Below are 24,280 nucleotides of genomic sequence, written 5' to 3'. Positions count from 1 at the left end.
CATGTAAAAACAGAAATATTATATGATAAAAAAGTGAGGTAGTGTCCAAGGGTTCATTGGGGTTCTTGGCCTTGAGCTACATTATTTTGACTATTTCTTTTTTTTTGCCTAAAATAAAGATTGTTTGCAATTTCCCACTCGCTTTTGCTCCTTGATTAACTATTATTATCAGTATGTTTTTAGTATCTTTACTGAGGTCCGATTGAAAGTAATCATTCAGAATCTGCACTGTTTCCCATTATTACTTTCCCATTCTCATCCTCGAATGAACCATTTTCTTATTTACTTTCTTCCTTCAGCTGTATTTATAGAATCTCTTACTGTCTGAGAGGTGAGTTGGATTCAGAATAGTTCTGAAGGGACTTTCATTTTCCCAATGTAATGACTAAGATTGAGGGTTGGAATCTCTGCCTGAGGTCACAGCTCTCTATGGTTCTAAATCAAAGTTCATCCTGAAGATGCTAGCGCAGATTGTACAGATGAAAACTAGAATTCTACAGTGAAAGGAAAGATAACAAGGTTGCTTTTTCTTTTTGATTTCTTTTGGAATTTATTACCACATTGGCAGTTCATATCGAATAGCAGAGGTGTGATATTTCAAACTGTACACCAGATGGCAGCAGAGTATAATACAACTCAGTTGCTTCTAAAATGGCTTACATTATTCTTGTAAAACAACAGGAATTCTGCAGATGCTGGAAATTCAAGCAACACACATCAAAGTTGCTGGTGAACGCAGCAGGCCAGGCAGCATCTCTAGGAAGAGGTACAGTCGACGTTTCGGGCCAAGACCCTTCGTCAGGACTAACTGAAGGAAGTTAGTAAGAGATTTGAAAGTGGGGGGGGGGAGGGGGATATCCAAAATGATAGGAGAAGACAGGAGGGGGAGGGATGCAGCCAAGAGCAGGACAGGTGATTGGCAAAAGGAATATGAGAGGATCATGGGACAGGAGGCCCAGGGAGAAAGACAAGGGGGGGTGAACCCAGAGGATGGGCAAGGGGTCAGAGGGACAGAGGGAGAAAAAGGAGAGTGAGAGAAAGAATGTGTGTATAAAAATAAATAACAGATGGGGTACGAGGGGGAGGTGGGACACTAGCGGAAGTTAGAGAAGTCAATGTTCATACCATCAGGTTGGAGGCTACCCAGACGGAATATAAGGTGTTGTTCCTCCAACCTGAGTGTGGCTTCATCTTTACAGTAGAGGAGGCCGTGGCTAGACATGTCAGAATGGGAATGGGATGTGGAATTAAAATGTGTGGCCACTGGGAGAACCTGCTTTCTCTGGCGGACAGAGCGTAGGTGTTCAGCAAAGCGGTCTCCCAGTCTGCGTCGGGTCTTGCCAATATATAGAAGGCCACATCGGGAGCACCGGACACAGTATATCACCCCAGTCGACTCACAGGTGAAGTGTTGCCTCACCTGGAAGGACTGTTTGGGGCCCTGAATGGTGGTGAGGGAGGAAGTGTAAGGGCAGGTGTAGCACTTGTTCCGCTTACAAGGATAAGTGCCAGGAGGGAGATCAGTGGGGAGGGATGGGGGGTGCAATTGGTCAAGGGAGTTGTGTAGGGAGCGGTCCCTGAGGAAAGCAGAGAGAGTGGGGGAGGGAAAGATGTGCTCAGTGGTGGGATCCCGTTGGAGGTGGCGGAAGTTACAGAGAATAATATGTTGGACCCGGAGGCTGGTGGGGTGGTCGGTGAGGACCAGGGGAATCCTATTCCTAGTGGGGTGGCGGGAGGATGGAGTGAAATGGAGGAGATGCATTTGAGAGCATCATTCTTGTGTTGCATCTATTAATCAGTTAAGGTTTTGCTGCATTTTTTTTTCTGGCTGTAACACTAGAAAAAGATATTTAAACAGACTTCTGCACAATTGTAGTTTAAACCCCACCAGATGGACCATACCATCTTCTCGCATCTACCATCGGACAGAAAGTACGGAAGCCTGAAGTGCCACACAACCAAGTTCAAGAAAGGTTACTTCCCTTCAAGCAGTAAGTTCTTGAACCAACCAGAAAAACACTATTAGTAAAGGTCTAGAATATTTAAGCCTGGAATTAAAATGAGCATGAATAACTTGAGATGGCAAAGTCATGAGCAAGTCTTTCAGCAGCAGAAGTGATGAGACAGGAGCAGTTGCAGAGAATATTGCTGATGAGGTGGCTACAGTGGAGGATTTGAATCTCTGTTCAAGGAAATATGCCTTCCAGTATTATAATTTGCAGGATTCGGCCTGAGGGAAGGAACTGGGCTTCAGTGTGAAAGCAACACGTATTAAATTGCTTTAACCTCTTGATAACTTTTAGAATTTATCACCCTATCAGTAGTTCACATTTTTCATTGAGTACAACTTGTTGCTCATAATTTTGTTCCTTCATGAAGATATCTCCTGAGATTGTCACAAGCCATTCTGAAATAATGCTCAGGTAGCAATGACAATCTCAAACCCACTCCCTGCATTGATTAAGCATTTATTCTGTTTTTCTCTCCGCAAGTGCTGAGTGCCCCGTTTAATATCCCATGACTTTGTGTTTTTATTTTACTAAAGTAGCATCTATGCCAATGACAGTGGACACCTTGAATTAGCAGTAAGTTAAGGCCTAGCACTAACACCAACCTCAGATCTGTAAAGTACAAAATCATTAGAAACATGAATTAATTGAATATCTAAATCTGGAACTGAAATTTTGTGAGATTTGGTGGTGATTAGTGACGTTTCTGGAAATGAATGCAAGCAAAGGAACTTTAACTCAGTATTGCTGAGCCAGTATCATAATCTTGACCTTTTCCAATAAGTACAACATATTCTCGTAATCAGCTAGAATCAGTGATAGGGCAATTTACTTGCGAATGTTTCATCACTATACTTGGAGGCGTCATCAGTATGGCGAGACCTGACGCAGACACAGACTGGGAGACCGCTTTGCTGAACACCTACGCTCTGTACGCCAGAGAAAGCAGGATCTCCCAGTGGCCACACATTTTAATTCCACATCCCATTCCCATTCTGACATGTCTATCCACGGCCTCCTCTACTGTAAAGATGAAGCCACACTCAGGTTGGAGGAACAACACCTTATATTCCGTCTGGGTAGCCTCCAACCTGATGGCATGAACATCGACTTCTCTAACTTCCGCTAATGCCCCACCTCCCCCTCGTACCCCATCTGTTACTTATTTTTATACACACATTCTTTCTCTCACTCTCCTTTTTCTCCCTCTGTCCCTCTGACTATACCCCTTGCCCATCCTCTGGGTCCCCCCCCCACCCCTTGTCTTTCTTCCCGGACCTCCTGTCCCATGATCCTCTCGTATCCCTTTTACCAATCACCTGTCCAGCTCTTGGCTCCATCCCTCCCCCTCCTGTCTTCTCCTATCATTTTGGATCTCCCCCTCCCCCTCCCACTTTCAAATCCCTTACTCACTCTTCCTTCAGTTAGTCCTGATGAAGGGTCTCGGCCTGAAACGTCGACTGTACCTCTTCCTAGAGATGCTGCCTGGCCTGCTGCGTTCACCAGCAACTTTTATGTGTGTTGCTTGAATTTCCAGCATCTGCAGAATTCCTGTTGTTTTCTTACATATCATTACCATGTCTGCTTCTACCACAACCTTCGGCAGCATGCTCCAGGAACCTGGGACTTTGTGTGTGAAATGAGAATTCCCTGCACCTCTCCCTCTCCCTTAAACTTTACTCCTGCCACCTTAAGTCTGTGCCTGCTGATATTTCACTTTTCTACACCAGGAAAGAGTCCTCTTATGCCTCTTGTAATTGTTCCTTCCGTTCTTGTATTCTACCTTAAAGACACCAGACATGAGAAACTGTGGGGAAAATGAGGATTCTGATCATGGTTCCATGTGATAAGTTGTGCAAGGGACAGCGTGGACAAAGAAGTAGATATTATTCTTTTCTACAATGATTATATGTCCTAATGGTAGGTAGTAAGTTGATAATTGGTCAGAACATTTCAGGGCCAGAGAGCAAGAAGGAAAGAACTAGTTGTTGTTGAGACAACCATAAATATAGAAAGAAATTCAATGGAGGGATTAAGAGCAACAAAGGTATAAATGAACACACAGAATTACAAAGGGTCTATGGATTAATGTCTGAGTCATATGAAAATTGGCATAGAATCAATGGGATCTGATCACGGAATGTGAAACAAGGCGTTTTGTGGGAGGAAAAGTTTTCAATCCATAACAGACTGCCGAGAATGAGAAAGAGGTGGGGGGGGGGGGAGAGAAAGGAATGATCAGGGTAATATTATAGATCTGCAGTATAGATTAGATAAAATGACTGTCTCAACAAAATATCGACCAGCAAACAGAACAACCAGGGGAAGATAATAATGTGAAAATTAAAATGAAACTAAAAATAGCTTAAGAAGAGAGAAAAACTAAGTATGACGGTAAGCTAGCAAATAATATCAAAGAGGTTCCCAAAAGTTTTTTGAGGTATATAAAGAGTAAAAGAGAGGTGAGGGTACATATCAGACCCCTGGAAAGTGATGCTGAAGAAGTAGTAATGGGGTACAAAAATTGTTGGAAATAAGCATCTTGCATCATACTTCACTGTGGAAGACGCTAGCTGTATGCCAGGAATTTGAGAGTGTCAGGGGTAAAATGTAAGTGTAGCTCATATTACTAAGGAGAAGGTGCTTGGGAAGCTGAAAGGTCTGAAGATAGACAAGTCACCTAGACCAGAGGGACTACATTCCCAAGGTTCTGAAAGAGGTAGCTGAAGAGATTGTGGAGGCATTAGTAATGTTTTTTCAAGAATCACTAGATTCTAGAATGGTTCCAGAAGACTTGGAAAATTGCAAATGTCACTCCACTCTTCAAGAAGGGAAGGAGGCGGAAGAAAGGAAATTATCGGCCAGTTAGCCTGACCTCAGTGGTAGAGAAGATGTTGGAGTCTATTATTAAGGATGAGGTTTCGGAGTACTTGGAGACACATCATAAAATAGGCCAAAGTTGGCATGGAGTCCTTAAGAGAAAATCTTGCCTGACAAATTTGTTGGAATGCTTTGAGGAAAAAACAAGCAGGATAGACAAAGGACAGTCAAAGAATGTTGTTCACTTAGATTTTCAGAAGGCCTTTGACAAGGTGCCACACATGAGGCTGCTTGACAAGATAACAGTCCACAGTATTACAGGAAAAATTCTATTATGTATAGATGATTGTCCTGCTCACAGGAGGCAAAGTGTGGGAATAAAGGGGTCTTTTCTGGTTGGCTGCCAGTGACTAGTGATGTCCAACAGTGGTCAGTATTTAGACTGCTTCTTTTCATGTTATATGAAGTGCAGATTTGTAGGGAAGTGTATGGTCATGAACTTGGCAGAAGGAATAAAGGTGTGGATTATTTTCTAAGTGGGGAGAAAGTTCAAAAAGCAGAGGCACAAATGGACTTGGAGTCCTCAGGATGATTTGCTAAAGGTTAACTTGCAGGTTAACTAGGTGGTAAGGAAGGTAAATTCAATTTTAGCATTAATTTCAAGATGACTAGAATATAAAAGCAAGGATGTAATGCTAAGACTTAATATGGCTTTGGCCAGACTGCACTGGAGTACCGTGAGCAATTTTGGGCCCCTTATCTAAGAAAAGACGTGCTGGCATTGGAGAGGGTCCAGAAGAGGTTCGTGAGAATGATTCCAGGATTGTAACGGATGACGTACGAGGAGTGGTTTGATAGCTCTGGGCCTGTACTCACTGGTGTTTAGAAGAATGATGGGGGCCCTCATAGAAATTATTGAATATTGAAAGGCCTAGGTACAGTTGATGTGGAGAGGATGTTTCCCATAGTGGGCAAGTCTAGCGCCAGAGGGGACACAGCCTCAGAATAGAGGGACATCTATTTAGAACAGAGAAGAGGAGGAATTTCTTTGGCCAGATTTTGGTGAATCTATGGAATACATTGCCACAGGCAGCTGTGGAGGCCAAGTCATTGGGTATATTTAAAGTGGAGGTTGATAGGTTCTTGATTAGTCAGGGTGCCAAAAGTTACTCGGAGAAGGCAGGAGAATGGGGTTGAAAGGGATAATATATCAGCCATGATAGAATGGCGGAACAGATTCAATGGGCTGAATGGCTTAATACAGCTCTTATGTCTTATGGTCTTATGGTAATATCTTCCTTTACCACCAATCCCGGCAGGATGTTATGTGCAACCACCGCTCTAAAAAAGGAAGTACCTCTGATATCCCCCCAAAGCTTTCCTTCAAGCACCTTAAAATTATCCCTTTTTCTGCCGTTTTCCATTTCCACCCTGTGAGAAAGTTTCCAATTCAATCTGTTCCTCCTTGGAATAATCAAAAATGGAAAAAGAGGTGGGTGGTGTTGTGTATTTAATATTTCAATTTGATTAATCTTGTGTGTATATATATAAACATATATATTTTGATTAAGCATCCTTTTTTAATTTTGACTTATGTGTAAAAATATATTTTAATTACACTACCACATGATACGTGCGTGCCTCACCAAGAGCACAGACAAAGCCTGACCCACATTTCTGGACTTCCATCTTCATTTGAATTAGTTTAATATTTTGAAGTTGCAAAACATAACAAGTAGCATTATTATTAAAGGATGACATTAACAATTTAGAAAATCAGGAAGCATGAACAATTTGGTGAAGAATATCAAGGGGCAAAAATACTTGTGAAAGTGGGCCCCTAAAAGTAGTTAAATTATTAGGCAGGTGGTCAATTGAAAAAAAATCTTTGCTTGTAGTAAAGATAATGCTATAATGATAGTGCTACTTAAATTTTCCAATCAAATCTACCAAAGGGAGACTGGAAAGTAAATTTGTAGGATACAACCTAATCATTTTTCTAGAACAGAATGTTGTGCTCTGAACCAGTGAATAAGATATTTACATTTGGTTTATCTGTGTAGTAGGAGGGGGGGGAGTTAATTTCTAATCTCAGAGTAAAAGTTCCAGGGAAGATTGATCATTGTGTAAATGGAATTCATATTCAGTTTGAGGGAGTCAAATTTAATCCTGAAACTGGACTTTCTAATTTATACATACAGGCACAAGGTGGCAAGTCGACTATCTACACTAAAAGTTATGAAAGAAGATAAACCATGGCAGAGGTATAAATACATACTACTTAATCTTAACTAACTTAATTTCCATTGGGTAGTAAAGACTTGGTGGAAAAATATTAATGCACAAAATCATTTTCCCAGAGAAAGTGAATCAAAATCAAAAAGGCAATGAGTGAGCAAAAGATTTAATAGAGATTTGAGGGACAACATCTTCACACAGAAAGTGGTGCCTATATGGAATGAACTGCCTGAGAAAGTGACCGAGGCAGGGACAACAATAACTTTTAAAAGACATCTTGACAGGTACATCAATAGGAGGGTTAATGGAAGGATATGGGACAAAAGCAGGCCAGATGGGACTAGCTTAGATAGCATCTTGGTTACCATGGACAAGCTGATTTCCATGCTGCATTGCTCCATGACTCTAACTAAACAATTAAGTAAAATATTACTTTAGATTAAAGAAAGTGTTTTAATGTTGCAAAGAATAGCTTTAGACTAAGGTCAGGAAAAATAAAACTTGAAAACATTGACTAACAGTATTGGTGAACAGAAAGAAGGTAGGATTTGTGCAAAATATGAGTCAGGGAGCAGGAAGTAATGTGCCAGGTGGCTTATATGTCAGGGGAAAAAAGATATCAGCTGTTTTTAAAGATGTTATATCTGGGCATTTTATGAAGTTCAAGGGAATCAGGAATTGTGAATATAGTTTGTAAAAGTCAAATCATGTTTGACAAACTTAAGAGAGTTCTTTGAAGAATTAACATATGCTGTGGACAATGGGAAGCAGAGATTTGCAGAAGGCATTTGATTGGTGCTGCATCTAAGATAACAGAAAACTTAGAAGTTCATGGAGTAGGAGGTAACATGTTGGTATGCATAAAAGATTGGCTAGCTAATAAGAAGCTAAGAGTAGGCATAAATTTTGGCAAGATGTAATGAATTGTAAGTTCAGGGATCAGTACTGGAGCCTCAATATTTCACTGTTTATGTAAAAAAAATGTGGATAATGGCACCAAGTAATGGTTGTTAAATTTGGCTGATGTTGCAAAGATAGGTAGGAAGGTAAGTTAGGAAAACTATAATGAGGCTACAAGGTGATATGCTCTCAATGGTTCAGTCCACGGGTGACATCTGGCAAATGGAGTATGAAGTGGGAAAATGTGAAAGTGTGCATTTTGCAAAAAGAAATAACGTGTCATTAGTGTTTACAGAATTCTGAAATGCAGAAGGATCTGTATGTTGTTGTGCATAATTTACAAAAGTTTAGTTTGCAGGTACCGCAGGAAATCAGGAAAGCCAACAAAATGTTTCCTTGGTTGCTGGCAGAAACTGAATACAAAATAGGAAGGTTATGTTTTAGTTATATAATGCATTGATGGGAGCATATCTGCAGTAATATGCTTCCATTTTTAAGAAAGGATATAAATGGTTTGGAAGTTCAGAGAGGATAAACAAGAAAAATACTTGGAGTGAATGAGTTGACTTATGATGAAAAGTTGGACAGTATCACTCAGTGCTCAGAAGAATGGCAGACTTTTTGACTGAAATGTACAAGATATTGTGGGGCCTTTTCAGGAGGGATGTGGAGAGAATATCTCATTTTATGGAGAGTTACGAACTAGGGTGTCACTGTTTAAAATATGGAGCTCATTTTAGAGGACAATGAGGAAGTAGTTTTCTATCCCTTCTTCAGAGCCAGAGAAAGCAAACTATTAAAATATTTTAAAGCAAAGTCATATACAATCAGTGGCCACTTTATCTGATACACTTGCTCTTATTGCAAATATCTAATCAGCCAGTCATGTGGCAGCATCTCAATGCATCAATGCATGCAGACACGGACAGGAGATTCAGTTGCTGTTTAGACCAAACATGAAAATGAGGAAGAAATGTGAATTGAATGACCTTGACTGTGGAATGATTGCTGGTGCCAGATGGGGTGGTTTGAGTATCTCAGAAACTGCTGATTTTGAATTTTCATGCATAACAGTCACTAGAGTTTACAGAGAACGGTGTGAAAAACAAAAAGAATCCAGTTCCATGAGCAAAAATACCTTGTTAATGAGAGAGGACAGAGGAGAATGGTCAGACTGGTACAAGCTGACAGGAAGATGACAGTAACTCAAATAACCACACGTTTCAACAGTGGTGTGCAGAAGAGCACCTCTGAATGCACAACACATCAAACCTTGAAGTGGATGGGCTATTAGTTATCAAAAGTGTCTAATAATGTGGCCACTGACTGTACATTTTTGAGAAGGAAGGGACTAAAAGTTTATTAGGGAAAGGTGGGGATGTGGAGATGAGCCTACCTTCAGATCAGTTACCATCTTATTGAATAATGGAGCAGGCTCAAGAGATTAAGCAGCCTACTCCAGTTCCCAATTTATATAAAATATAAACTTGAAAAGTTGTGATGAGAACAATCAAGGTAAACATAGGTCCCTCAGAAATTGAGTAAGGGGAATTAATAAAGGGGATTAAATACTGTAAGAGACACTAAACTTTTTTGTGTGTGATACAGAAAACATACCAGAAATAGTAACTAACAAAGGAGCAAAAATGAAGTACATAAACAACCAGTCCTGATGCAGGACCTTGGCTCAGAAAGTCATACATCCCTTTGAACGGTCTTGGCTTGAAATGTCCACTGTTTATTCCCCTCCACAGATGATGCCTGACTTCTTGAATTCCTCCAGCATTTTGTGTTTGTTGCTGAAGAATTCTAGCATTTGTACAATCCCTTGTATTTATCTCTTTGCTTCCACAGACACTGCTCAACCCGTTCAGTTTCTCCAGCAGTTTGTTTACAGCTCCAGGTCCCAGCATCTATAATCTCTTGTGACTCCATAAAACAATAATATCTGGAAAGGAAGTCTGAGTGGGAATAAAGACTGTTTGGACCTCTGGGGTTGAATAACTACAATATGTTCTAAGGTTGTGAAAGAGATGGCTACAGAGAAAGCAGATGCAATGGTTGTCATCTGTCCAAATTTCCTACAATTCTAGAAAGTTTGTGACAAGTTAGAAAACAACCAATGTAACAAATCCATTCAATTAACAGGGTAATGAGAAAGCAGAGACTGTATAAACAAAGCACTTGAAATGCAAAGCATGAATAGACAGAGTTACAGTGGTTTTATGAAAGAGAACTCACATTTAATAGATTTATTCACTTTTTTCTGTGAATATAACTAATCAGGCAGATGAAATGAAATTAATATATTTATCTTTCCAAAGGACGTTTGATTGAGTGCCATATAAAAGGTTGCAACACAAGAATCAGCTAATAGAGATAAGGGTACTTTGGACAGGGGATTCTTTAACAGGTAGAAAGCAAAGTATGGGGGCAAAAAGGTAATTTTGAATTTGAAAAGCTGCAGCTACTCAGGCACCTCAAGAATCAATGTTGGGGCTTCAGCCGTTCATATTCTGTACAAATCACTAGATGAAGGGACTGAATGGATTGTATCCTTGTTAGTAAAGGTAGTTGGGAAAGAACATTATGGGGATAACACAATAGCCAAGAAACCATATCTGTTGTTTTGTGCAATGAAATCCAATTATGACTTATGTTATCTCTAAAAGCTTTTAAAAATAGAGCCACATACATTGCTATCAAGTCCAAACAGTACCAGTGTTCTCCCTCAAAATTACCACTGTGAAGAACAGGGTCAGGAAGGGTTAAAGTGTCATGTTAAAGGAATAGTCTTAAGAAATTACCCCACAATGCAACTAGAAGTCTATCAGCTGCTGGGGAGAGTCGAGAAGAAAGGAGTTCATTTTGCATTGATAAAAGGGAATGGACTAACAAACAATACATCCAAGAGGCAACCTCCTTATATAGTGGACATTCATGGAAAGATGAAAGTCAAAATTACTGTAGACTCTGAAAATCTGAATTAAAAAGAATTGCGTGCAAGACACAATAGGCCAAATGGCATCTGAGGAAAGTGAGCCAGGAATAAACATTTCAAGTCAGATTAAGTGCCTTTTACTTCAAGTGTTAATTCATTTTCTTTTTCCATAGAAGCTGCCTGATGTGCTGAGTATTTTCAGCTTTTTTCTTTTAATTCATAGAAAGATGATGACAGTGAGGGCATGATTATGCTCTACAAATTTTGGCACCTCTGACAACCATCCATAGCAATCAAATTTCCTTCTGAATGTGGGTGCATGTAACTGTATTAATTGGCGCGGCTGCTCCGAAATGATATCGTATTTGTTAAGTAGGTACCGTGCACAATCCTGATTTGATGGAGGCGGACGTGAGAAGCATGGAGGAACATCTGGAGAAACTTCTGACATGCCTGCTTCGCTGCTGCTGCTACTGTGCGATCGAGAATCTCCGGAGGGGAAGGTCCCAAATCCTCGGCTTTGCCTATTGCCTGCTGCTGGGGCCGGGGTCAAAGCGCTCGGCAGAGATGGTGCTCAGTGTTGGAGGGCTGTTCGGAGGCTCGAAGTTTTTGGACGGACTCAAGAGTCGGCTGTGGTCGGGTGCTTCCAGGATGCTGCATTGGCAAGTTTGTGGCGCTGGAGGTTCATGGCAGGGAGTTTATTTTCTTCCTTCTACTGTCTGCATGAGATGATGGGACTTCCGAGAGACTTTGAGACTTTTTTTTACCATGCCAATAGTCTGTTCTTTATCAAATTATGGTATTGCTTTGCACTGTTGTAACTATATGTTATAATTATGTAGTTTTTGTCAGTTTTTCAGTCGGTTTGTCTTGTGTTTCTGTGATATCATTCTGGAGGAACATTGTATCATTTCTTAATGCATGCATTACTAAATGACAATAAAAGAGGACTGCGTGTCCTCATAATCTAATCTAATCTAATCAAAACTTGAGGATTCCCCATTTAAAAACGCAAACAACAGGAATTCTGCAGATGCTGGAAATTCAAGCAACACCCACCAAAGTTGCTGGTGAACTCAGCAGGCCAGGCAGCATCTCTAGGAAGAGGTACAGTCGACGTTTCAGGCCGAGAACCTTCGTCAGGACTAACTGAAGGAAGAGTTAGTAAGAGATTTGAAAGTGGGAGGGGGAGGGTGAGATCCAAAATGATAGGAGAAGACAGGAGGGGGAGGGATGGAGCCAAGAGCTGGACAGGTGATTGGCAAAGGGGATATGAGAGGATCATGGGACAGGAGGCCCAGGGAGAAAGACAAGGTGGGGGGGGGGAACCCAGAGGATGGGCAAGGGGTCAGAGGGACAGAGGGAGAAAAAGGAGAGAGAAAGAATGTGTGTATAAAAATAAATAATGGATGGGGTACGAGGGGGAGGTGGAGCATTAGCGGAAGTTAGAGAAGTCAATGTTCATGCCATCAGGTTGAGGCTACCCAGACGGAATATAAGGTGTTGTTCCTCCAACCTGAGTGTGGCTTCATCTTTACAGTAGAGGAGGCCGTGGCTAGACATGTCAGAATGGGAATGGGATGTGGAATTAAAATGTGTGGCCACTGGGAGATCCTGCTTTCTCTGACAGACAGAGCATAGATGTTCAGCAAAGCGGTCTCCCAGTCTGCGTCGGGTCTCGCCAATATATAGAAGGCCACATTGGGAGCACTGAACGCAGTATATCACCCCAGCCGACTCACAGGTGAAGTGTCGCCTCACCTGGAAGGACTGTTTGGGGCCCTGAATGGTGGTGAGGGAGGAAGTGTAAGGGCATGTGTAGCACTTGTTCCGCTTGCAAGGATAAGTACCAGGAGGGAGATCAGTGGGGAGGGATGGGGGGGGGGACGAATGAACAAGGGAGTCGCGCAGGGAGCGATCCTTGCGGAAAGCAGAGAGAGTGGGGGAGGGAAAGATGTGCTTAGTGGTGGGATCCCGTAGGAGGTGGCGGAAGTTACGGAGAATAGTATGTTGGACCCGGAGGCTGATGGAGTGGTAGGTGAGGACCAGGGGAACCCTATTCCTAGTGGGGTGGCGGGAGGATGGAGTGAGAGCAATTGTGTGTGAAATGGGGGAGATGCGTTGGAGAGCAGAGTTGATGGTGGAAGCAGGGAACCCCCTTTCTTTAAAAAAGGAGGACATCTCCCTCATCCTGGAATGAAAAGCCTCATCCTGAGAGCAGATGCAGCGGAGACAGAGGAATTGTGAGAAGGGGATGGCATTTTTGCAAGAAACAGGGTGAGAAGAGGAATAGTCCAGATAGCTGTGAGAGTCAGTAGGTTTATAGTAGACATCAGTAGATAAGCTGTCTCCAGAGATAGAGACAGAAAGATCTAGAAAGGGGAAGGAGGTGTTGGAAATGGACCAGGTAAACTTGAGGGCAGGGTGAAAGTTGGAGGCAAAGTTAATAAAGTCAACGAGCTCAGTATGCATGCAGGAAGCAGCGCCAATGCAGTCGTCGATGTAGCGAAGGAAAAGTGGGGGACAGATACCAGAATAGGTACGGAAGAACTCATTTTAACTTCTGCAAGGTAGCAGTGAGTAGCAGCCAGTCTTATTGAGCCAATGTATGACCTGCAACTTGCTGATACTGCCTCAAGTAGGGCTGGAGGAGCCTGACAATTAGTTTGTGATACTGGACCTTCCAGCTTGTACTCCTCCCCCTTCCTTCCTATTCTGGCTTCTTCCCCCTTCTTTTCTAGTCCTGATAAAGGGTCTCGGCCCAAAAAATTGTCTATTTATTCCTTTCCATAGATGCTTCCTGACCTGCCGAGTTCCTCTAGATTTTGAGCATCTGCCGGATCGCTTGTGTTTATAGCTTGTGATGTGGTTGAACTCTTCCCATTATGTATGTGAACAATGCAGTGAGAGACTCCATGCCATCTGTAGATGATCACATGTGATGACAGCTACAATCAATTGCTGGACTATCTACCACCAATCCTGCTGCTACCTCTAATATTCCGGTCCAAAAGCAACAGGAACATTGTCACATGAAAGGCAATAATGTCTCAAGGACCTTGCAGAAGCTTGTTCTTATTAAGCAAGGCCTCTCAAACAATCTGATGATCTCAGACAACAGGGACTGCTTAGTGCCTGAGACATCTGGACTAAAGTCTACAAAAAAAAATTGCATTAATGAATGAACTGGTAGTTTCTCTCCCAAGACAAATTATCCAGTTTGACTGGATGCCTGGTAGGTACTCTTCTGAAGAGATATATCTGGCCCTCTCCTTTTGTTTACATAAACAGAGTGCACCGAGAAGTACAACTAACTCTTCCAAACTTTTGTGTAGTCTGGTTGGGGGAGGGGGACATCATAATATAATGAGTGCTGGATTAAGACCTCCTGCTGAGAAATTTTTAACAAGGAAAATGTTCCTGTGCATTTGCATATTGTAGACCTGGTATACTAATATAAAAGGCAGCACTTCCAGTTTCCTAATGGAAGTGAAAATCAAAAGAAGGATATGAATTATATCCATGATGTAACTTTCATAATCTTGGATTCTAAATTCAAAAAATTAACTGATTTCACAAACAGTTAAGTTTTTGAGGCTGCACTGACATTTCTTGGTAATTTGCCCAGAGCAAACAGAAATGCAATGAAGACCGGAATTTAGTAAGTGGGCCAATGCTTATTCTCTAACCAACAGACCAGGGAGAATATCTCAGTTCTTTGAGACACTGTGATGAAATATTTTGCAGTATTTTACAATATTTTTACAGAGCCTTGGTTTAAACTCTCCTTCAAATACATCTCAAATGTTCAATAACAGTTAAATCTCTACACAAATGTATTTATTAAAGGTGTTGAAACTTAAAAGCTAAGTGAGCTGTTGAAGGAGTGCCCTGAAGGAGCTTCTAGTAACGCTTAAACCAATAGCCCAGTGGCACTGAAAATAAAAATAAAATTTTACTCCAGAAACCTGAAGTAAAAACAAAAAGAGCTGGAAACAATCATCCGGTCAGACAACATCAGTGGAAAACAAAACATTTACTGTTTCAGATCCAGGACCATTCATCAGAACTTGGTGGTCTTAGCAAGGACTGGAAAGACAATTGGTGAGGCACACTAGTGGACCATTGATTTTATTTAGCGTCCACTGAATGTGAGTGAGTTAAATGAATTGTAAGGAATTTTCTTCATTTATGTTACTGCTAAGGCTAATAAAAATGGCTTCTTTGTTATGTTAGAATAAAACGGCTTCTTTGTTATGTTAACTGCTGAGAAAGTGCTTCTCTCTCGCAGCTTAAGAGAATTGTATTCATTTGCTAACCAATTGGGATAGCTGTTATTCTTTCTTGTGTATCTGTAAGTTATTGTTCGCGGGCTTTAGAAACATAGAAACATAGAAAATAGGTGCAGGAGTAGACCATTCGGCCCTTCGAGCCTGCATCGCCATTTATTATGATCATGGCTGATCATCCAACTCAGAACACCGCCCCAGCCTTCCCTCCATACCCCCTGATCCCTTTAGCCACAAGGGCCATATCTAACTCCCTCTTAAATATAGCCAATGAACTGGCCTCAACTGTTTCCTGTGGCAGAGAATTCCACAGATTCACCACTCTCTGTGTGAAGAAGTTTTTCCTAATCTCAGTCCTAAAAGGCTTCCCTTCTATCCTCAAACTGTGACCCCTCGTTCTGGACTTCCCCAACATCGGGAACAATCTTCCTGCATCTAGCCTGTCCAATCCCTTTAGGATCTTATACGTTTCAATCAGATCCCCCCTCAATCTTCTAAATTCCAACGAGTACAAGCCCAGTTCATCCATTCTTTCTTCATATGAAAGTCCTGCCATCCCAGGAATCAACCTGGTGAACCTTCTCTGTACTCCCTCTATGGCAAGGATGTCTTTCCTCAGATTAGGGGACCAAAACTGCACACAATACTCCAGGTGCGGTCTCACCAAGGCCTTGTACAACTGCAGTAGTACCTCCCTGCTCCTGTACTCAGATCCTCTCGCTATAAATACCAGCATACCATTCGCCTTTTTCACCACCTGCTGTACCTGCATGCCCACTTTCAATGACTGGTGTATAATGACACCCAGGTCACATTGCACCTCCCCTTTTCCTAATCGGCCACCATTCAGATAATAATCTGTTTTCCTATTTTTGCCACCAAAGTGGATAACTTCACATTTATCCACATTAAATTGCATCTGCCATGAATTTGCCCACTCACCCAACCTATCCAAGTCACCCTGCATCCTCTTAGCATCCTCCTCACAGCTAACACTGCCACCCAGCTTCGTGTCGTCCGCAAACTTGGAGATGCTGCATTTAATTCCCTCATCCAAGTCATTAATATATATTGTAAACAACTGGGGTCCCAGCACTGAGCCTTGCGGTACCCCACTAGTCACCGCCTGCCATTCTGAAAAGGTCCCGTTTATTCCCACTCTTTGCTTCCTGTCTGCTAACCAACTCTCCACCCACACCAATACCTTACCCCCAATACCGTGTGCTTTAAGTTTACACACTAATCTCCTGTGTGGGACCTTGTCAAAAGCCTTCTGAAAATCCAAATATACCACATCCACTGGTTCTCCCCTATCCACTCTACTAGTTACATCCTCAAAAAATTCTATGAGATTCGTCAGACATGATTTTCCTTTCACAAATCCATGCTGACTTTGTCCGATCATTTCACCACTTTCCAAATGTGCTGTTATCACATCCTTGATAACTGACTCCAGCAGTTTCCCCACCACCGACGTTAGGCTAACCGGTCTATAATTCCCCGGTTTCTCTCTCCCTCCTTTTTTAAAAAGTGGAGTTACATTAGCCACCCTCCAATCCTCAGGAACTAGTCCAGAATCTAACGAGTTTTGAAAAATTATCACTAATGCATCTACTATTTCTTGGGCTACTTCCTTAAGCACCCTGGGATGCAGACCATCTGGCCCTGGGGATTTATCTGCCTTCAATCCCTTCAATTTACCTAACACCACTTCCCTACTAACATGTATTTCGCTCAGTTCCTCCATCTCACTGGACCTTCTGTCCCCTACTATTTCTGGAAGATTATTTATGTCCTCCTTAGTGAAGACAGAACCAAAGTAATTATTCAATTGGTCTGCCATGTCCTTGCTCCCCATAATCAACTCACCTGTTTCTGCCTGCAGGGGACCTACATTTGTCTTTACCACTCTTTTCCTTTTTACATATCTATAAAAGCTTTTACAGTCCGTTTTTATGTTGCCTGCCAGTTTTCTCCCATAATCTTTTTTCCCCTTCCTAATTAAGCCCTTTGTCCTCCTCTGCTGAACTCTGAATTTCTCCCAGTCCTCAGGTGAGCCACTTTCTCTGGCTAATTTGTATGCTTCTTCTTTGGAATTGCTACTATCCCTAATTTCTCTTCTCAGCCACGGGTGCACTACCTTCCTTGATTTATTCTTTTGCCAAACTGGGATGAACAATTGTTGTAGTTCATCCATGCAACCTTTAAATGCTTGCCATTGCATATCCACCGTCAATCCTTTAAGTGTCATTTGCCAGTCTATCTTAGCTAATTCACGTCTCATACCTTCAAAGTTACCCCTCTTTAAGTTCAGAACCTTTGTTTCTGAATTAACTATGTCACTCTCCATCTTCATGAAGAATTCCACCATATTATGGTCACTCTTACCCAAGGGGCCTCTCACGATGATTGCTAATTAACCCTTCCTCATTGCTCAAAACCCAGTCCAGAATAGCCTGCTCTCTAGTTGGTTCCTCGACATGTTGGTTCAAAAAACCATCCCGCATACATTCCAAGAAATCCTCTTCCTCAGCACCTTTACCAATTTGGTTCACCCAATCTACATGTAGATTGAAGTCACCCATTATAACTGCTGTTCCTTTATTGCACACATTTCTAATTTCCTGTTTAATACCATCTCCGACCTCACTACTACTGTTAGGTGGCCTGTACACAACTCCCACCAGCGTCTTCTGCCCCTTAGTGTTACGCAGCTCTACCCATATCGATTCCACATCTTCCCGGCTTATGTCCTTCCTTTCTTTGAAGCAGAAGACGCGATGGGGACAGAGAGAGGAGATGTGATGCTGTAAACTGGGCAGCGGAACGGACACCAAGTGGAAGTCCGTGGCCCAGGGTCTTCGGCGAGGAGAGGAGACGAAGACAGACTCATGTGGAGCGTCTGGTCGACCACCGTGGTTGGTCCCAGGCAGTGGGTCGAGGAGGTCAGAGGGGATCAAATGGTGGAAAGAAGACTCCGTTAATTGAGCTCCAACTGTTGTGCACGAAGTGGTTGAACTTTGATAAATTTAGTGCCTTTTACTTTCCTTTTATATTTTATCTCTATTAATTACATAGTTCCAATAAGATCTATAAAGTGTAATCATTTAATCGCATATGGTGTATTGTCTGTTATTTGGCGGGGTGGGGTACATCACACAGCATCCACACAAACTTCATTACCCAGTTTGGCAGGGCCGAAGGCTGCTCCCCCTAGACGAAAGTGAGCTGAGCGAGCCTGAGGCTTACCAGGGGGCTACAGAATAACAAAACTTAAAATGTAATCTTGGGTCTGGATTAGAATGAGCAACAAGTGAATAATGAAAAAATGTAAATTTAATTCTGAAATATTCATATTTTGGCATCTTCATTGTGTAACCCACCTTTTTTGGAAGCATTGCATAACAGCTTCCAACAATAGGTTTACAGTGCAGACCATGAAGATTGCCTGTGTGAAGAGGGAGAAAAGTGTCAGATGAGATATTCCTCAGTTTAGATTTAATAACATACAGCAGCTGTAGCCTATAAAAACATTAGAAAGATGCAAAGCTAAACAGATATTTACCTCCTCTTCCCCTTTCATCAAAATGCCATGAACTGTTGTGGGACAGATCATCAGCCAAAGTATTAGAGCATTTTCTCAGAGTATAATTATGAAATCAGGCTTTCATCTCTCAGGAAAACATCCTGAAAATACAAAGACCCTTGTTACATCTGCTAAGCACCCTGGAATTCAGAGTGTGATCATGAATGTGAACATGCCAAATTTGAATGAATAGAGCATTGTTCCAAACATGCAGCATGCTCATCGCTAAACAGGATAGGAACTCATCTGGCTTGGCTTGAGCTCTACTTTAGCCCTAGAAAAAAACATGGCTGAAATCTATCTGAAACAAGGAGAGTGGAGAATTTAGAAGTCACGTCCGGGCAATTAGCTGCCTGATAAGTACAGCCTTTGATTCGTCAGTGACAATGTTTATGTGCTCAGTTAATATCGTTACTACTTGTTACATGTCCCAGGCTTCAGTGTTTCATCAGAACATGCTGGTCACTCCTACTTTTTATGTCACAAAATCTCTTTTTCTGTTTTGCAAATGGTTACAAATCCATCTGCCTTTTTCACAAAATATGAGACACACAATGTATAGTTTCAGTGCAAACAAGAGAAAATCTCCAGATGCTGGAAATCCAAGCAATACACACAAAATGCTGGAGGCCAGGCAGCATCTATGGAAAAGGGTAGTGAACCTTTCAGGCATAAACCCTTCATCGGTGTTAGAAGATAGGGAGAGGAGAGAAAGAAACTCAAGGTGATAGATGAAACTGGGAAGTGGGGGGAAGGGGGAAGTAAAGTGCTGGGAAGTTGATTGGTGAAAGTGATACAGGGTTGGAGGAGAGAGAATCTGATATGAGAGGACAGGCCATGGAAGAAAGAAAAGGGGGAGGAGCACCAGAGGGAGAACAAGGGATAAGGTGGGAGAGGGAAAAGGGAATGGGGAGTGGTAAAGGAGGGGGGGGCATTACTGGAAGTATGAGAAATCAATGATTATACCAACAGGTTGGAGGCTACTCAGACAGAATATAAGGTGTTGTTCCTTCAACTTGAGTGTGGCTTCATTGCGACAGTAGAGGAGGCCATGGACTGACGTGTCGGAATGGGAATGGGAAGTGGGATTAAAATGGGAGATCCTGCTTTTTCTGGTGGACTAGGTATAGGTGCTTAGCAAAGCGGTCTTCCAATCTATGTCGGGTCTCACCAATATACAGGAAGCCACACTGGGAGCACCAGATACAGAGGATGATCCTAACTGACTCACGGGTGAAGTGTCACCCCACCTGGAAGGACTGTTTACGGCCCTGAATGGTAGTGAGGGAGGAGGTGTTGGGACAGATGTGCCACTTGTTCTGCTTGGAAGGATAAGTGCCAAGAGGGAGATCAATGGGGAGGGACGAATAGACAAGGAAGTTGTGTAGGGAGCAATTCCTATGGAAAGCAGAAGGTGGAGGGGAGAGAAAGATGTGCTTGGTAGTGGGATCCCAATGGAGATGGCAGAAGTTATGGGGAATTATGTGCTGGCATGGTGTCAGCTGGGGTGGTAGGTGAGACAAGAGGAACCCTATCCCTGGTGGAACCCACCCTACTCTCAAATTTATCTGGTCTATTTCCCACACCTCCCTCCCCTTTTTCAATCTCCCTGTCTCTATCGCTGGGGACAGTTTGTCTAGTGATGTATATTATAAACCTAATGACTCTCTCAGCTACCTGGACTATACCTCTTCCCACCCTATTTCACATAAAAGTGCCATCCCTTCTTTACATTCCTCTGTCTCCACCGCATCCGCTTTCAGGATGAGGCTTTTCATTCCAGAACAAAGGAGGTGTCCTCCTTTTTCAAACAAAGGGGCTTCCCTTCCTCCACTATCAATGCTGCCCTTAACCGCATCTTTTCCATTTCACACACGCCTGCTCTTACCCCCTCCCCCAGCCACACTACTGGGAATAGGGTTCTTCTTGTCCTCACCTACCAACCCACCAGCCTCTGCATTCAGCACATAATTCTCTGTAACTTCCGCCATCTCCAACAGGATCCCACCACCAAGCACATCTTCCCCCGGCCCACTTTCTGCTTTCCACAGGGATTGCTCCCTACATGACTCCTTTGGCCATTCATCCCTCCCCATTGATCTCCCCTCAGCACTTACCCTTGCAAGTGGAACAAGTGGCACACCTACCCCAACACCTCCCCCCTCACTACCATTCAGGGCCCCAAGCAGTCTTTCCAGGTGAGTCTGTTGGGGCCATCTGCTGTACTTGGTGTGGCCTCCTGTATATTGGTGAGACCCGACGTAGATTGGGAGACTGCTTCACTGAGCATCTATGCTCTGTCCGCCAGAACAAGCGGGACCTCTCAATGGCCACCAATTTTGATTCCACTTCCCATTCCCATTCTGACATGTCTACTATTGCGAGGAGGCCACACTCGGATTGGAGGAGCAGCATCTTATATTCTGTCTGAGTAGCCTCCAACCTGATGGCATGAACATCAATTTCTCAAACTTCTGGTAACACCCACCCCCTCACCATTACCAGTCCCTATTCCCCTTTCTCTACCTCACCTTATATCCTTGCCTGCCCACCGCCTACCCTTTTATTTCTTCCATAGTCTTCTGTAGTCTCCTATCAGATTCCCCCTTCTCCAGCCCTGTATCTCTTTCACCAATCAACTTCACCCTCATCCCCTCCCGATTTCACCTATCTCTTGTGTTTCTTCCCTCCCCGACTCCTCATCTTTTCTTCTCCAGTTCTGATAAAGGGTCTCGGCCTGAAACTTAGCTTGTTTACTCTTTTCCATCGATACTTCCTGGCCTGCTGAATTCCTCCAGCTGTTTGTGTGTCTTGCTTGTCGCTCCAGTGCTTTTTGTTTGTTTTTGCTTCAAATTTCCAGCATTGCTTTTTGCCAAATTGCTGTCTGAATATATTTCTCTTCTGTTTAACAAAAGCTTTCTGATAGAAAGCCAGATGAGGGAAGCCAAGTGTGCTTTCCATGGTCTTATCCATTTAAGTTTTCTGTTAATGCAAGGAACTTGTTTCTGGGAATAGAGACCAGGGTGGACCTCTGCAATATAGTAAAATATGAACCATTCAAAAGATTTACAAGTTTATATTATTCAAATTGGCAGATTACTTTCTCTATTAGTATGGGCAGAGAATCTCTGCTCTTAATTCCTTCATAAGGCAGGAAAAATGGATCTTGCCATGGTTAACAGTTGCTAGGCAGATTGCCAGGATCGTTAAGCTTTCTTATTGGAATGCTTCCTGGTATAACTTTGGGTCGGATAACATAAGACTGAAAATAGACATATCCTGCACTTAATCAACTTTTTTCTTTGAGTTACCACTAAAGTTTAAATAACTCTCAAATACTGAAGATGAACTAAGAATATGTTTACACTGGACACTTTACGGTATATTAAAATAACTCTGGACTCACTGTAAGGTCAGCATAAAGCCAAAAAGACAAAACTGTCCAAGAAGGTTAACAGCAGGATGTTGTCATGCACTAGTTGTCTTGGAGGGGAAGCGTCAGGAACCACAAGAAGTCAAGATGAAAATAAAGTTGCTGCAAAAACAGAAGTATGCTTATCAGCAGCATATCTGTGTACCCCAAATGGGAACACCAGTATATCTGTGTATCCCTTGTTGCGACACGCAACAAACTGTGCCAGCTTCCGGGGTTTAGATGCTTTATCCAGAATGTGGGTAGCTGATATAACCCTTTAAATGAATAGGCTTCCCCACTCATTGGTGCCCATGTTATGGCACCAGGATTTAATATTTAAAGAGCTCCTGAACTAAGGTTCAGTGCTCGATCATCAGCTGAGTTTTGGATTCTTGTCTAGTGTTTAGTTTAGAACCTTATCTTCATTTCAGTCTTGTATCGTGTCTCAATTCTAGTCTCGGATTCTACAGCACTTGGATCATAACCATTCTCGCCTAGGCCTTTCATCACACCCCTAATGGGAGCCAGTATATCTGTGTCCCCCTTATGCAGGTGCAGAATATGAGCTGGATTTGACTTTTTTTTTAATTGTCCCCAGACAATAAAACATACAGCAGAGATAAAAATTTTACCCAGATTGAGGATGAGTTACGAGGCTGAAGTTAACTTCAACAATCTTGGATGGTATTAGAAATTATCTGGTAAGTGTGAATTGGGACAGTCTATTTTCTGGAAAGGTGTACTTGGAAAGTGGAAGGCCATCAAAAAAATGAAATTTTGAGAGTACGAAGCTTGTATGTGCTTGTCAGAATAAAAGGTAAAATAACAAGTGTAGGGGACCTTGGTTTTCAAGAGATATTGAGGCCCTGGTTAAAAGAAAAAACAAAGTGCATAGCAGCTATAGGCAAGTGAGAACAAATGAGGTGCCTATACAGTACAAGAAATGTAAGAGAATGCTTGAGCATAAAAATCATCAAGGCTAAAAGAAGGCATGAAATTGCTCCAGCAAACAAGATGAAGGAGAATCCTAAGGGATTCTACAGATATGTTAAGAACAAAAGGATTTCTAGGGACAAAATTCATTCTCTGGAAAACCAGAATGGTAATCCATGTGTAGAGCCAAAACAGATGGAGAAATCTTAAATGCATTCTTTACATCTGTATTTACTCAGGAGGTGAATACATAATCTATTGAAGTGAGACAAAATGGCATCAACTTCATGAACCCTAAGCAGATTACAGAGAAGGAGGTGTTTGTTACACTGAGGCAAATTAGTGTGGGTAAATCCCCAGGGCCTAACCAGGTGTTCCCTCAGTTGCTACAGGAAGCAAATTCAGAAATTGTCAGGTGCCTAGCAGAGATACTTAAAACATCCTTAGTGACAGGAAAAGTACCAGAGGATTGGAGAATAGCCAATGTCGTTCCACTGTTTAAAAAAGGCTCTAAACGGAAACCAGGAAATTATTGGCCGAAGTGCCTGACATCAGTTATGGGAAAGTTATTGGAAAGTATTCTAAGGGACCAGATATACAGTATAAGTATTTGGATAGACATGGACTGATTAAGGATAGTCAGCATGGCTTGGTGCATGGTAGGTCAGGTCTAACCGATCTTATACAGTTTTTTGAGGAAGTTACCGGGAAAGTGGATGAAGGCAAGGCAGTGGATTTTGTCTATATGGACTTTAATATGCATTTGACAGGTCCTACATGGGATGCTGATTAGGAAGGTTCAATATTCAGGACGAGGTAGTAAATCGTATTAGATATTGGCTCTGTAGAAGAGCCCAGAAAGTCACAGTAGAGGGTTGCTTCTAAGACTGGAGGCCTGTGACTAGTAGTGTGCTGCAGGGATCAGTTGCTGGGTCCTTTGTTGTTTGTCATCTATACTGATGATCTGGATAATAATGTGGTTAACTGGATCAGCAAATTTTCAGATGACACCAAGATTGGGGTGTAGTGGACAGTCAGGAAGGCTATCATGGCTTGCAGAGGGATCTGCAGCGGCGGGAAAAATGGTCTGAAAAATGACAGATGGAATTTAATGTAGACAAGTGCAAAGTTTTGCACCTTGGTAGGACT

The 24,280-nt window shown here is 42.3% G+C and overlaps 1 long non-coding RNA gene across 1 annotated transcript; it reads left to right on the top strand.

Annotated features, from left to right (window-relative positions):
- Window positions 1-3,744: 3,744 nt before the first annotated feature.
- On the top strand, window positions 3,745-11,808 carry LOC140203456 (uncharacterized). The gene is made up of 3 exons (XR_011887371.1): window positions 3,745-3,929; window positions 6,149-6,321; window positions 11,285-11,808. It is a non-coding gene; the product is annotated as an uncharacterized lncRNA (long non-coding RNA).
- Window positions 11,809-24,280: the final 12,472 nt, after the last annotated feature.

The sequence above is a fragment of the Mobula birostris genome, chromosome 9, assembly GCF_030028105.1.
Source record: "Mobula birostris isolate sMobBir1 chromosome 9, sMobBir1.hap1, whole genome shotgun sequence".
NCBI lineage: Eukaryota > Metazoa > Chordata > Chondrichthyes > Myliobatiformes > Myliobatidae > Mobula > Mobula birostris.
This window is presented reverse-complemented; position numbering and strand designations above follow the sequence as displayed.